The sequence below is a fragment of the Mycteria americana genome, chromosome 22 (assembly GCF_035582795.1).
Source record: "Mycteria americana isolate JAX WOST 10 ecotype Jacksonville Zoo and Gardens chromosome 22, USCA_MyAme_1.0, whole genome shotgun sequence".
In the NCBI taxonomy this organism is placed as follows: domain Eukaryota; kingdom Metazoa; phylum Chordata; class Aves; order Ciconiiformes; family Ciconiidae; genus Mycteria; species Mycteria americana.
Genome location: NC_134386.1, coordinates 6,304,917 through 6,319,931, shown reverse-complemented (window position 1 = coordinate 6,319,931; position 15,015 = coordinate 6,304,917).

The window sequence follows — 15,015 nt, the reverse complement described above, 5'->3', positions numbered from 1 at the left end:
ACAGTGTCACTGCTGCTCATGAGCCAGATTTGAAAATCTAAACAGAAAATCAGGAAAACCAGGAAACAGATCAAAAGTAAAATCAAATTACAAAGGTGGTAAAAATGAAAGCAAGGGACAGGTCAAAGGATCAGAAATATGCAAAACTTGAAAAGAAGAAAGGCAGAAGGGAAACTGATGAAACTCCTCTGGAGATGCCCACTGCTCCCTGAGGGCACCCAAGTAGCTGGTGGGGGCTTCCTAGTGTAGTCTTGTCTGGAGAGACAATGGGGCCAGGGACCAGTAGCTGGATCCACAATCACCTATGGTGGTGGGTGCATGCATCTGCTTGTCCCATGGGCAGAAGCTTAGCCAGGGCAGAGGGAAACTGATGAGGAACCCAATGGCCCTGTGGACCCTCAGGTGAGATGGATACAGTTAAAAAGAAGCATCAGCAGGAGTCTCTAGAGGAGCTGAAGGATGGCTTGCAGCCTTGAAGTACGTGTTGACCAGGGTCTGCCTCTCACCACAAAAAGAAACTGTCTGAGGGATGCTGTGAACTGCACTGTGACCACACCCACCTTCACCATGCAATGGTGGATTTTCCAACCTAAGTCCCAGTCTGAACCTGATATAAACTGAAATCTTGGATTTCCACCTTCATTTGCTAGTGAAAGCCCCTGCCACTTTATGTCTGTGCAGAAATCCAGGACAAGGAGATGGAGTGATCAGATGTTCTTCAGACCCATTTGGAAGTGAGCCATCTTGGTGTTACTTGTCCAGATAAAATGGTGCGTTGGGCCATCCAGAAAGGCTGGTGAGATTGATGTCTAACAATGAAGCACACAGAGTCAAAATGAGGGGCCAGCAGAGATTGCACAGCTATATGATTTTTTTTAGTAGGGCCTGTAGTGATAGGACAAGGAGTAATGGCTTTAAACTAAAAGAGGGTAGATTCAGACTAGATATAAGGAATTTTTTACAATGAGGGTGGTGAAACACTGGAATAGGTTGCCCAGAGAGGTGGTAGATGCCCCATCCCTGGAAACATTCAAGGTCAGGTTGGACAGGGCTCTGGACAGGGCTCTGAGCAAGATGTCCCTGCTCGTTGCAGGGGGGGTTGGACTAGATGACCTTTAAAAGTCCCTTCCAACCCATACTATTCTATGATTCTATGCTTGCTCAAGATAGGAGAGAAGAGAAGGGTCAAGGTGGTCCTTGCACCCTGGAGGAAACAGGAGAGTAGAGAGGAGGTCACCCATCCCTGGTCATGCCAAAACACTGTCAGTCTTGCTAAGGTCCTAGGAAAAGCCCAACAGCTCAGAGAGGCCTCCAAGAAGGCATGAATGGAAAAGAACTGTTGATCATCATTAATATTCAAGCAGTCCATGTAGAGTTGCTAGGCTCCAACAGGGGAATCTGAGGATGCCAATAAATGACAAACTCAGCCAGCCTAGTAGCTTGCTGCTGCCTAAAGAGGAATCATTCTCTCCCTCCTGTCTCCATCCCCCTTCTGCTCCCAACAGCAGTCCTGACCACTATTTTGCACAGGCTCTTTTTTGCCATATTCTGCATAACCACTGAGCTGAACTGGTCCATAGAGAGCTCTGTGGGCACCAAGCTGTTTCCAGGTGGGATGTATGGCTACACAGCCCTTGGTGGAGAGGCAGAAAAGATGTGGAGAGCAGACTCCTCCTTTTGTCAGTAGTTAGCTGAGCTCACACCATCTCATGGAGCTTCCCCTGAGAACATCCAGTCCCAGACCAACGTGTGGCCTGGTAGCCAAACCCTTCAGCCACAGCATGGACTCGGCATTAGACCCCCTGCTCGGACTGAGCCCTGCACTGTCAGCATCTGACCCTAGGTGAGCTGAACCTTACCCAAAGCATCTTGAATTCAACTACATAGTCTTCAGTTTGGTCCTTTTTCCGTTTAACCCAGGTGTGTCTGCAACTCCCAGGCACTGCATTGGTACAAGCTGCTGATTTTCCAGGTATGAACAAATTGTTACTTCCAATGCACTTAACACACATCTCATCAGTCAGGTGCATTTTGATAGATGAGTCAGGTTCAGGAAAACAAAATCCAGGGAGTGTAGCCAAGCAGGGACTGTCCTGCCCCTTCCCCATCCTCAACCAGTGGGACCATGTTCCAAGCGTGGGATCAAGTCCTAGATGATATTTGAACCCACGTAGCTTAACAAATACTTTCAGGAGTTGTATTTTGAATCCTCTGGGTTTGCTTTAAACCACAGTTTCCTGGCCACATTGTGTGGGCTAGTAGCTAAGTGCACAGAGCTTTCTTTTGCAATCAGCTGCATGCCCCAGAAACTGCTCGGTGAAATAACCAAGGAGAAGACAAACAGCAATGCACGGGAGCAAGAAAGTGATTAAGGGGGAATAAAGAGTGAACGTGGCTGCTAGACTTGAGGGTTCTGAGAACAGGAATGAACTACTAACAGCCTCAAATCAATCATCTGCTATTTCTTAGGAAAATAAATTTAAGGGGGGTAGAGCCTAGGATACTTAGAGGCTAAACACTGTGCGGACATGAACAGAAAAGAACAGAACAGAAATAAATTTGGGCTGAGAGGGAAGGTAGGAAGTGTTGATGTAATGCACACCCCAGTGAAGAAGAGGGGAGGGGTTGAAAACATTGCTATTCAAGTTAAGCTTAATAAGAAACCAAAGAAAAAGCCATAAAAATCTAGCCATACAAACCCTTCACACAGATTTGGTAAACTGGGCTCTGTTTTGGGATTTGCATTGCCTTCCTTTTGCAGATGGAGAAATGTTGCAGCCTGAACATTCGTGATTCTGACTGTCTGAGAGGGAAATCTCTCCCTCGCAAGGATGGCTCGACTTTGACGTCTAAATTTGCAACCTAAATATTTAAAACTGGACTGAATGAACGGCAAACGTGAGTCCTGCTACGATTCTGGAAAAGAGCAAACTGCCAGGGCTGTTTTTTCTCCCCGTGTCCCACCTCTCGCTATGATACCGTCTCATTGCCAGCAGGTGGTACTGTGCCCCCAAGGATCACGCAAGGAGCAAGGCCTCCTTTGGAGGGGCTTTTCCAGGAGCAGTCTTTCCAAACAAATGGGAAAGGTGCTCCCTATTTTTCTCTGCCCTACCTACTCACCCTACCACTCTTGGAGACCTTTTCTCCCCGAACCGCTCTTGCCCAGTGCTCCTAAGATGAGGCACGTGGAGTGCAAGGATGTCTGCTTGCAGGGGGAGCTCCCATCACTCCCCAGTGACACTAACCACACAGGTGAGTGTTAACTTGGATTTTGCTTCCCCTCTATCACCTGAAGCAGCCCCATCCCAGAGAGCTGGGGGAGATGGGGTGCGATGGGCCAGTCCTCCATGTATGGTTCTTCCAGAATAGTTGTCCTCCTGCATCCTCACAGCTGGGACACTCAAGTGATGGGCACTGCCAGGTACCCAAGGCCTTCGGGAAGGTGTTTTCAGGGGTATAATCTGGTACCTGTGCTTCACTGAACAGCCCAGTTTTGTTTGCGGTGGGACCAGGAAAGCGTCATATACAACTCAGTGCCTCAACCCACATCACGAATGGACATGCAACGTTATAATGCTACGTGGTCAGCTGCGGCAGGTCCACTGGATGGCACTGTGTCTCACGCTCCCAAGCTCTCCTGGCAAGTCACCCCCATCCTATCACGCTTATTCCCCAGATCACAGACCACAGGTTGGGTGTACCTGGTCTGCAGGTCAGCAGTAGTTACTGCACCACCTGTATTGCATTTTAGGACAGACTTCCTTTAAAATAAAGATGGTCTTTAAGAAACACTAGTAATTGAGAATCAGCCACCGGTTGCAAAAGTATGAGCAGGACACAACATACTGCACATTTGAGTTCTGATACACAAACATACATTCTCATGATCATAAAGGCAGTGGTCTTGCTCCAATACACAGGAAACCTACTCATTCCTGTATGCGCTTTCCATCAAAAATGTGATAACAAAAGAAAAGGAGAAATATATGAAGGTGGCACTGATGTAAATAGAGATTACCCCCCAAAAAAAGGTTGTTTTTATAGGAGCTCAGTCCCCAGCTGTGATTCACCACTTAGCCCCCACAAACAGGATACCAGGATAGATGGGGGGATAATCCCAGGAGGGGAACAGGTGGCTGTGATGACACTGTGACACAGAAATTTAAGCCAGAGCGGTCATCAAGGAGGGTCTGAGGAGCCCTCACCAGTCTATCTGGACTCCTCCCCTCAGGAGGCTGAGGGGAGACCTCATCGCTCTCTACAACTACCTGAAAGGAGGTTGTAGAGAGGTGGGGGTCGGTCTCTTCTCCCAGGTAACAAGTGATAGGACAAGAGGAAATGGCCTCAAGTTGCGCCAGGGGAGGTTTAGACTGGATATTAGGAAATTTTTCTTCACCGAGAGGGTTATCAAGCATTGGAACAGACTGCCCAGGGAAGTGGTTGAGTCGCCATCCCTGGAGGTATTTAAAGGATGTTTGGATGAGGTACTTAGAGACATGGTGTAGTGGTGGGTTTTGGCAGTGTTAGGTTTATGGTTGGACTCGATGATCTTAAAGGTCTTTTCCAACCTATATGATTCTGTGATTCTGTGATTCTGTGATTCTGTGACTAGGAAGACTGTGGGGTGGGTACAAAGGGGACCGCACTATCTGGGGGATGCTCCAGTTGGCTTTTTTGCCTTGTTATGGAAAAGAAGGGGATTTATAGGGATCAAAAGTGAGGCTCCAGTAGCTTTTTAGCTCCAGGAAGCTCCAGCTGCCCCTGGCAATAAGACCTCCAAGGGTGGCACACTTGCCAAGCTACATGACAGGAAAGCTCACACACCCTGAGGGGTGCAAGTTCCTTTTACTTTTGTCTGAAGACAGAAGGCAGGAGTGTCCTCAGACACTGCGAAAGCACTAAGTGCAGAGTGTGGAAATTATCAGCTGCTCTGTAAAGCAGGATCATGGTAGGAGCTGAGAAATAAAGGCCTGTTTGGGTGTTAGGAGGATGGGGTGCATGTTTTTGTGTCCAGGGAGCAGCAGTGGGAATGGGAGACATAGCTACCCAGAACACTAAAACCTGGCAAAGGCAGGCAAAAACATGTTTACAAACAGTTGTCCAAATAATTCTCAATTGCTCCAGCTGTTCTTCATTTAACGATATTAACTTCCCTTCACTGAGGGCAGGTTCCTCCTGAGCAGAGAGGTTCATCACTGGGAATGGGGTGGCTGACCAGACATCATTCAGCTTCTGGCAAGCAGGCAGGGTTCATGTCTGAATTTCTGCTGTGATCCCAGGACTGTGCCCACTTTCAGGACAGCTTCCAGGGGCCATACTTCTGCTTGCACCATGCACAGTGTTTAGCTGGCCAGCCGCACACCTGCTGCATGGAGCCTGGGAGACCAAGCAAGCAGATGTTGGCTTTGTAACCCATTGGTCGGATGACTCCTGTGAAGGTGTTCTGGACTATTTAAGAGTTTTGTGTTAGCACAAAAACTAGACTAAATAGTTAATTAACTTGTGAAGCAATACAACAGCATCATCAACTCATAGAAGTGCTGGTGGGAGGGAACCTCTGGAGGTCTCCAATCCAACCTCCTGCTGAAAGCAAGACTTAATACCAGAACGTTTCCCGTGGTTTTGTCTGCCTGAGTCTCCAAAACCTCCAAGGATGGAGATCCCACAACCTCTCCAGGTAATAAGATCCCTTCAAACAGAGTTCTGGGTTTAAAAAGAAACCCAAGAAGCTGATGGAAACAAACTGAGATCTGCACAATCATATCTACTCCATCAGTCCAGCCCCCGCATTGGCATGTTGACCCTCCAGTGTTTGGCTCCAGGAGTAGCTCTGCTGTCAGCAGCAGAAAGCTATGGTAGAGTGAGAGCCAGGAGCAGGTTACCCACCCTGGCCTGCCCTCTCCCCTCTGTCCCTCTGCCTCACTCCTGTCACAGCATCCAACACCACAGCTCAGCCCAAGAGGGGGAAATGGGCTCTGGAGCAATGTCCTAAGGGTTGGGAGGGAGAGCAGAGCCCAGCCTCGGTCACCACCCTATGTTCCCAGCCATACCTGCTCTTTCATAGCTCACCATGACACTCTCAGCACCAAGGGTCCAAGAAGACCTGAATACCCCTGACAACACATGAAAAAGGAGAATTGGGCTCTGTTAACCCAGCTGAGTCCAGCTGGCCAGGAGGTGAGAGCTGCAGGCCAAGATATGCTTTGCTCCCAGCGCTGTGCAGGAGACTCATTTCTCTTGCTGGCACCTCTGCCTTCCCTTTGCCTTTTTGTCCCTTGTGTATAACATCAAATGGGCCTGTACAGAATTTTTTGCAGCATATTACACCATGGACTGGAAGTGCAAGTATCCAGCTCTAACTCCATGATGGGGAAGACCCAAGAGCATAACCTGAGCACTACAGCACAACTTCAGGGCTTGCATTATGCAACTGTCACTGAAGAAATCAGAGGAGGCAGCACAGAGCTGAATTTATCCCTTTCACTTTAATTTCTGGCATTTGGTCAGCCGGATCCCTCCCAAAAACCCAGGAGCTGTGACAAGCAAGAAAACTGTCTCCCCTGGAAAAGGTCTTCAGTCCCCCTTCCTCATGGAGGCTGTATTGTTGTAGGGGCTGGTGTGACAACAGACGGCGCGAGCTGTTTATCAGCTCTGAACACGTAAAAATTTCATAACTATAGAGGAAATGGGGGCGGCACATTGCAGAGGGGGGGAATAATGGGCTGAAAGAGGTAGCGGTCTGCCCTGCAGGGATGGGTCCCCAGGGCAAAGGGTGCACAACTTGTCCTAGATTTTTTCTTTTTTCTTTTTTTCCTGAGATCCGAATGTATAATTGCAGGAGGGGACAAGAGGGAAAATGAGCCGAAGACTCGTAACTGCAGAGGCCGGTCCCTGTGAGCAAAGGGCCACATGTCTCCTTTTATCGCCAGCCATAATTCCCTCCTTGGCTCAAAGGCGGCTGTGAAAAGAGCAGGACTGGTTCAAACTTCCTTGAGGTCTCCGTGGCAACCAGCCCTGCAGGAGCCTTTTCTTCCTTTCCCCCCTTTCCTCTTTTGTTGTTGTTGTTGTTGTGTCATTAAAACTTCCCGGATTGAATCCCCACCAGGCTGCTCTGCAGGCACCACTCCAGGCCTCCTGCCTGCCTCCAGCCAGCTGCCCTCGCCTTTTCTCATCCCCTGGACCAGCAAAGCTCAGACCCAGCCCAGTAAAGCCCAGTCCAAACTCGGCCCCAGCCCAGCCTCAGCTCAACAATGCCTGGTCCCAGCCCCAGCTCAGCAAAGCCCAGCCCAGCTTCCCATCAGGACATTTGTCCCATCCTCACCACTTTGTCCCTCCCCAGTATTTTACCTTCTTGCAGTTCAGCCCAACATCCTCATAGTGATCAAGCAAAAATTGTGATTCTCTGATCTTTCAGGCTGAGCTGTCTCAGAAGGGGCACAGGACAATCCAGACCTGGCTTCCTTGCTCTGCCATGCCTGCACATAGGCCAAGTCTGAGCAGAGCTCCTCTTGCACCAAGTGTTCGGGCACAGCAAGGGCTGCCAGGGACCTGTGGAGCACCATGCCCTTGGACAGTCAAAGTCTTGGCCATGCACAGCAATGCCAGATCCAGCATGCGTCTCATAGCCACTCTGTGAAGGCAGGTGATAACCCAAGATGCAAGAAAGACTGAGTCTGTGTCATCAATCCCTACCTTTGGCAGTACCATTAGCATGGAGGGTGCAGCTCCTTGGAGCCATGTAAAAAAGTGAAAAAATATTGCTTATCCCTGCTCTTGTGTTGTGTTGGCTGTGCTGGACTATGACACTTCCCTGCTGGCATGCTCAGGACTGGGGTGTGAGTAGATGGGGACATTATAGATGGGCACTGCAGCCTGCGCAGGTGGCAGAGTTTCAGCAAAGAGAAGGTTTCCGATCCTAGCAGTGCTCCAGTGGCAGTGCCTACAATTACCCTACAGCATGGCTGACCAAACAGCCCAGGAGATATGCAACATTGATGTAAGTGCATGCGGCTCCTTTTGCTCCAACAGCACAAGCACTTGTCTACGTCAGAGGGCCCCATGATTTCCAGCTACAACATTGTGGAAAGTCATAGCCTGCAGCAAAAAATATCTGGTCTCATTTTTTACCATGTATTCTCCAGCCTCCAGGATATTGCTGGGCTGCAGTCCTGGGGAAGGAAGGAAGGGAGAGGAATGACTCTGCTCTCTTTGCTCTCCATCCCTTCCCCCCGTCCCCAGGATGCATTCCTCCAGATGTCAAGGTAGACAGAGCTGTCTTCAAACAAGCCCAAGACCTGGGGCATAGTTTCTTCATATGCTCAGCTAGTCCAATTAGTCAGATTTACTGCAGTTGTGCAAGGCAGCTCTGCCTCTCCCACAGAGCAAGGCTGGCCTCAAACACAAGGTGTAAAATTGCCCTGTTCTACAGAATTTCAGAGAGACAACTTGCACTAGCTGTACAGAGCTTTTTATAATGGACCTGTTTCCCAGAAATCTCTGGAACTTGCCTTGAGGCTGCTTCCCCACCAGCAAGGCCTTATATACCTATGACCACTGATCTACACATGCTTATCCACTCTCAACTATCTATGCTTGCTCACAGCCACTTATGTGTAGACCACGTACACATACGTTGGCAATCAGGGCTCTACACATACTCAACCATCCTAGTCATACCTCCCCTGTATCCTGAGCTATTGCTTCACATTGATGAAAAAATTCACATCAATGTGCAGGAAATCCTTCTGAGACCATTAGCCTGCCCAAAGCTGCTCAGGTGAAGACTGAACAGAACCCTAAAAGTTGTCTGGAAATAATTTTCCCACTAACAACTGATGGCTGATGGGACAGGTGTCCTACTCTACCAGACTCAGATCTCCCTTTACTTCAGAAGAGAGTAGGGATGACTTGGATAGAAGAATAGAAGGTTAACAGAGAAGACTTTAAAGCTTCATCACAAGTACTGCCTCTTTCTAAGTCCATTGCTGAAGCAGCGTCCCCACATGATGCAATGTGGGCCAACACTATTTCAGGCAAAACTGTGCCAGTCAAACATAATTTTATGTCCTTGTATTTACTGAAGTTTGAGATGGGCTTCATTGCTAGCTCTCTGTGTTCCAAGTTGTCATAGTCACTAAAAAAAAAAAAAATGTGTCTTAGGGCTTAATTAGGTCATTTTTTTTCTCAGCATCTTCATGGCAGGGTAGAGGAAAGATCTGAAAATCTAACCAGAGTTTGAACTGTGAGGTGCTAAAGGAATTTAAGTAGGTGACAGTGAAAGAAAGATGTTTTTATTCAAAGTCTGTAACAGTTCCAGTTCAGTGGCACCCAGGCACTGAGACCAAGTGTCCTTAGAAGGTTTCTGTCTTACTGGCAATGGTGGAGGAACCAGCAGTCAGCATTTCCACTGCACATATTTCCTATGACCCCCTGGCCACAGAACAAGATATATGTGAATAAAAAGGAGGAGAAAAACTAAACCACAGGGAGCACTATTTATCATTCATTCTGCCCTTCAAATAAAAGGACTGGGATTCCAGTTCTTCTCATATGTTCAGCAACAGCAGTACAGTTAATAATAAAAAATATTTTTATTAAGTCTGTGATTCATAGCTGTCCCTTGATGTTATAACTCAGGTCTGCACAAACAGATGGCGAGACAGTTCACTCCTGAAGGAAATAATAGGATACACATAGAAGCAATTATTTCCCAAGTTTTACAAGCAAGAAATACAGGGACAGATAAGGAACCTGAGCTATCAAAATCATATAAGGAGTCATTGGCAAAGTTGAGAACACAACCCAAGTTTCTTGAGTTTGGATATGACAACAGGTACTACAGCAGGTTACTCCACCAATGTTTCAAAAATGTTTCTTTGTTTCTAAACAAAAAAAACAAACCAAACCAAAACAAAACAAAAAAAAGCAGAAGTCCCAGTCCCTTAGCCACAAGACCTTCTGGGATATCGCAGCAAGAGTTTGGTTCAAAAGAGTTTCTACCATCACTGGAAAACAAAAAATATCCTAAGTGCAGGATTTCTATACCATGAGCTTAGAACTGTTTGTAAAAAATTGGAGTGACGTAAGGCTATTTGCAGGGAAAAAAAGTCATAAAGTTATTCCTAAAACACTAAAAACAATGCTAAAGGGGTTTTGCTAAACTCAGAGCTTTCTATTACCATCCTCTCAACAGCCACCAGACCTTCAGTTAAAGCCTGACTTCCCTCTGCTTTATACGTGTGTCTTCAGCAAAGTGGAATTTCCAAAAAAAAATCAAGTAGAAACAACATCATGGTGCTCATCTGAACAGGTGAAGATCTGTTTTCCTATAACAGTGGATATTTTTCCTCTGCAGCTACCTCTCCTGTAGGCACCTAACAGCTTTACACATCAACTTCAGGCAGTGCTCCCCTAGACATAACAGGAAGGCAAATGTGAAAGGCAGCCTTCCTGCAACCCTGCATAAGCCATGAGCTTGCTTGGAGAGAGTATTAAAGCTTTTCTGGAGCAAGCATGGAAATGAGGCATTTAACAGGAGTGAGGAGTATACTAGGCTGGTCCATGCAATGTCACCGTGCTAGAGCAGACCCCCCAGATCATTGGTGACGGAGCACATCGAGAAGATACATGGAAATACACAAAGATGTTCCTGTCCAAAGAAGATCAGAAGTGATGTAATATCCATTGTGGCCCTTCTTTAAATCACTCTGCTCATGCATTAATACAGGATTGCTGTTTACAGGTAATGACTGCCTTGGTGTGCCCAGCTAACATGAACTGAGATATGAAGAACCAGAAAGAGCAGAGGAAGACAGTCTGTTAGAGCCAGAGGGAACATAGGAGGAGGGAACAGAGGAGATTTGGCCAAGAAAACTGAGGAACAGGTAAGTTTAGAGAGAAATGTTAGTATTACCAGTCATAAGTTAGCAGCAAACACAGCCCTCAGAAACAGGATTTGAGTAGTTTAAGATGGAAGACACTCAGACGGCTCATTCGTGCTTTTGGGAAAGGATTTCTTCAGCTCTTCACATACTTTTTAATAATGATTTACTTTAGGACTGACGGCTAGAGCCATCAAAGAACTAATTTGCTATGTTACCTCCACTTCAGGTACTAAGACCAAAATTTAGGTCTTCAACAAACTCGGCTGCTTCTAAGACTTGAAACCCCCTAAAGGACCATGGTCCTGAGCAACCCACCTTCTCAGTTTCTGTTTCTGGCCATGCCCAGAAGTACCCAAATGTGCAATTCAACATCTAGTACCCAGCTAAGCCACGCTCCACCACTGAAACGGAGTCAACCTGCAAATCAAGTGCTCTGATACTATTGCATAGTGCTGCACCATGGATCACAGGTCTTGTACGCTCCCTGCCTTCCACAACACACCAAATCAGGCATCTAAACCCCCTTTGTCAGATCATCCCAGGTCATCCATCTCTTGCCCTTCGCTGTGCGATTTGAGTCATCCTCTTCACGTCACACAGACCATGGGGTAATTCCACCAAGGACAGCTGAACTGCACCAGGAAGGGTTTGAGTTCCTCATGCTCACACTCATCAGTGCTTCAGTATGTTGAAACACATGGTGAGAACAAATCCAGGAGACTCCATGGTCCCATCACCTTCCCCAGGCACTTGATTTCTTCCTGCTGGTAGATTCTGATGGAGAAAGGAAGAAAAGCTAAAAGAAGGAAAAGTGACAAAAGTTAGAGCACCGAGGGGAAGAGGCATGTTTTCAATGTGATTACAATGCTCCTTTGCTGGAGTGTCATTAGAATAAACCAAAGGATCCCTTCAGATGCCTTGGCACCTACAGTGGTTGAGTTTGCAGTACCACAATGTTAGTGCAATACAGAAGGGCCTTTATACTGACATTGTAAAGGCAACAGGACTTTTCTTGGGCAGCCAAACCTCTAGCTTCCTCAAATTTTTTTCATTTCTGGGCATATTAAAACTGGTCTATAAGAGTCAATATTGCCAAACTAGACAGACCAATGTGATAGAAAAGACCCTCAGTAAATAAAACTGTCAGTCAGCAGCACAAGGAGGTATCTATGAGTGAAATTTTGAAATTGCACTCTTTTGGATAACTGTCATTTGCTCTTAGAAATTACATTTTAAATTAGTGTTTGCTGTAGAACTTAAAAATATTTGTTCAGGCTAGCATGAAATATTCCCGGGATAATTTTAGCATGTACGCATCAGATTTTCATTTCACAGCAGAGAAGATTGAAAATAAGTCTGTTCATTTCACAGGCAATGTAGTCTTCATCCCTGTGAGACAGGTCATACTCCTTGGTGAGACACGCCTGCCATTTTAAGGCTTCGGGGGTCTAGGCTGATATAACCGAAGACACAACCGAAACCTGCCATTGTTTTTCTACTCATTTTTCTACTCATTTCAGTGGGAGAAACTTGGAGCCCAGAGTCACTATGAGTCACATATGAACAGGGTTAGAGAGAAGTACCTTCTAATAGCAGGCTCTCACAGGATCTCCAAGCCAAAGCAACTGTGGACACACTCGAATCACAGTCTCTTCCCAAAAGGTAGGACAACATGAATTCCTCATAATGCTGGGACAAACAGTCCGTGATGTTCAGAGCAGACAAAGAGAGCGATGGATGGGAGAAGTTAAAAGACTTGGGAGGACAGGTGACTCATGAAACTTCATCTGATACTTTTAAAAGTCTATAGAGAGCTTTTCCTTGACTTCAGTCTGCTTGGGATCAAATCTTTACCAGCACGCTGTTCATCTTTCAAAACCTGTCTGTGGCTACATCAATGTGATGTTGGACAGTTACTGCAGTGTAGGTGGGTGCTTTAGCATCTCTGCTGTTTTTGTAATGCAGCACTTCCTGAGGCAACACTGAGATCTCTGCCCAATGCATAACAGCAAATAAAGTCTCTGGGGTTTGGGTCTTAGGTCACTTTCCCCCACTTGGTTGACTGCAGAAGAAGCATTTTGTAGCTTGTTGTTGGCTTGATTTATAAATCCTAACATCAAGAAATGGATAAAGAGCACTTTGTAATGCTCCTTAGTGTCTGATGGACAGGAAGGTCTGGTCCCAACCACCAAGACAGTGATGATGGGGAAATCCTTTTTCTCCATTGTCTGGCTGACTGTCCACACACGGTCCAACCAATCATTCGATTCAGATTTCAAAAGCTTTCCCCAGCTGGATTTCTGCAGTGTTGGGAATTTTTTGTCCTTTTCCATGGGATGTCAGTTACCTGTAGTATCACCTCAGATATCTCATGTCAGTCTCTCCTTTTGCTGCCTCTTTAACAGTTTGACATTTTAACGATGGAAATGCTTTCACTCAGTACTTTTAATCCTTACTCTGTTTGTGCAGCTCCAAAACATCCACCAACAGCGGTACAAACCTGTGTAGCAATTTAATGTCTGCTTTTGCTAGATAGACTTATAGGCTCTTTAGTGGCAATTCACATACTCCATAGCTTTTACCAGTACCTACTTTAACCAGTAAATTAAAAGTGCCTGTGACCATTCCCTGGCACTGGAACCAGAGAGACAGGGACACAGGACCATCTTCATCCATCCTGCTAAACTCACTTAACCTCCAGAAGAGGTGGGTCACATCTTAAGAGTCTATTTGGAATAGTTCCTGTTCCATGCTAACCCCAAATTGTGACTAAAATTTCTTCAGGGCTGTCCAAGTTGGCCAAGTCAGGCCCGTGCCAGGGCCCATGCTTCATAGCTAAAAACATGGACAATAGAGTTCAAGATCTGGGGAAGATTCCCAGGTAGTGTTTAATTTAGTGGAACAGATTAAATCCATGTGTCTCCAAACGCTCATTTGAAAATCATCACTTTCTTAAACCCAAGTGATTGCGTTCAGTAAAACATATCTGGGTGCCAGGTAAGAGATTTGCTAGGATAGACTACACCAAATATACCCTTTGGGATATGAAATCCCACAAGAGGAACAAGCCACGTTTAACATCTATGATGGGTCACAGACAGCTGGAGAACCCATTGGACTAATCCTGGAGGAGCTTGGCCTCATAGTCCTTGCAGCAGATGCAGAGACTGATGAAGAGGTAAGGTGCAGAGCAAACAGCTGGTGGATGTCCTCTCTTGGAGCCATGATGGCCAGGAAACCAATTACCACTTATGAGAACAGCTCTGCACTAACTCAGTATCCAAACACACAAAAATCTATAAGAACTGGGAGTCAAGAAAGACAGCGGCATGAGACAGGTGCATCCCAGTAATTAGACAGCAACAAGGAATGCATTTGTACCCAGAGCCTTAATATCAGGAGAAGGTCTATAACTTTCAAAACCATGAGATGCACTGGGCTGCCCAAGATAGGACCTTGGACCTCTGTTATAGCCATTGCTCTGAAATAAATTGATTTGCTGGCTACTCCTAAAGCACCTAATCTCCAGGTGGTTATAAACTGGGCAGCTCCACTGCAAGCAATAGAGCTGTGACTGTTGAGTATGTTTTATGAGCAAAAGCACCTTTTTTTGACTTCTCCCGTTTCTTTGTCCCGTTCTGTAGAGTCAGCCCCTAGATCTGCTACTCTGACACAATAGCTCCTGTAAAAACAGCGTCTCTATGCAATAACAAGGATTTTCAAGGAAAATCTTTGTTGTGTCTATTTGCAACATGCAACCTCTATAGAGAATTGATAATGCTTGTGGGTTTTTTCTTTATTACGTGTGTGGATTTTTGGTAATATTTTCATCTTTTGACATCCAGAGATGCACTTCACAAGAAATTCATTAATGGAACATCTTCCCGTCTGCCTGCTCCACTCTCGCCATGACATGGCATTCTTTTCTCAATAGAAAACCAGGCTGCCACTGCTTCCCCCCTCCATCCATCCCACCCACACGCTTTGAAAAACCTGGGCAGTGCAGATTTCATTTAAAGTTATAATCAGTTTTGCCCACGTGGCTCACATCAACACTTTCAGAGGGTTATTCTGCCTCTTTGGTGCTCCCATTAGCTCTATCTCCTGCAAGGGTTAATGTTCACCTCCCTCT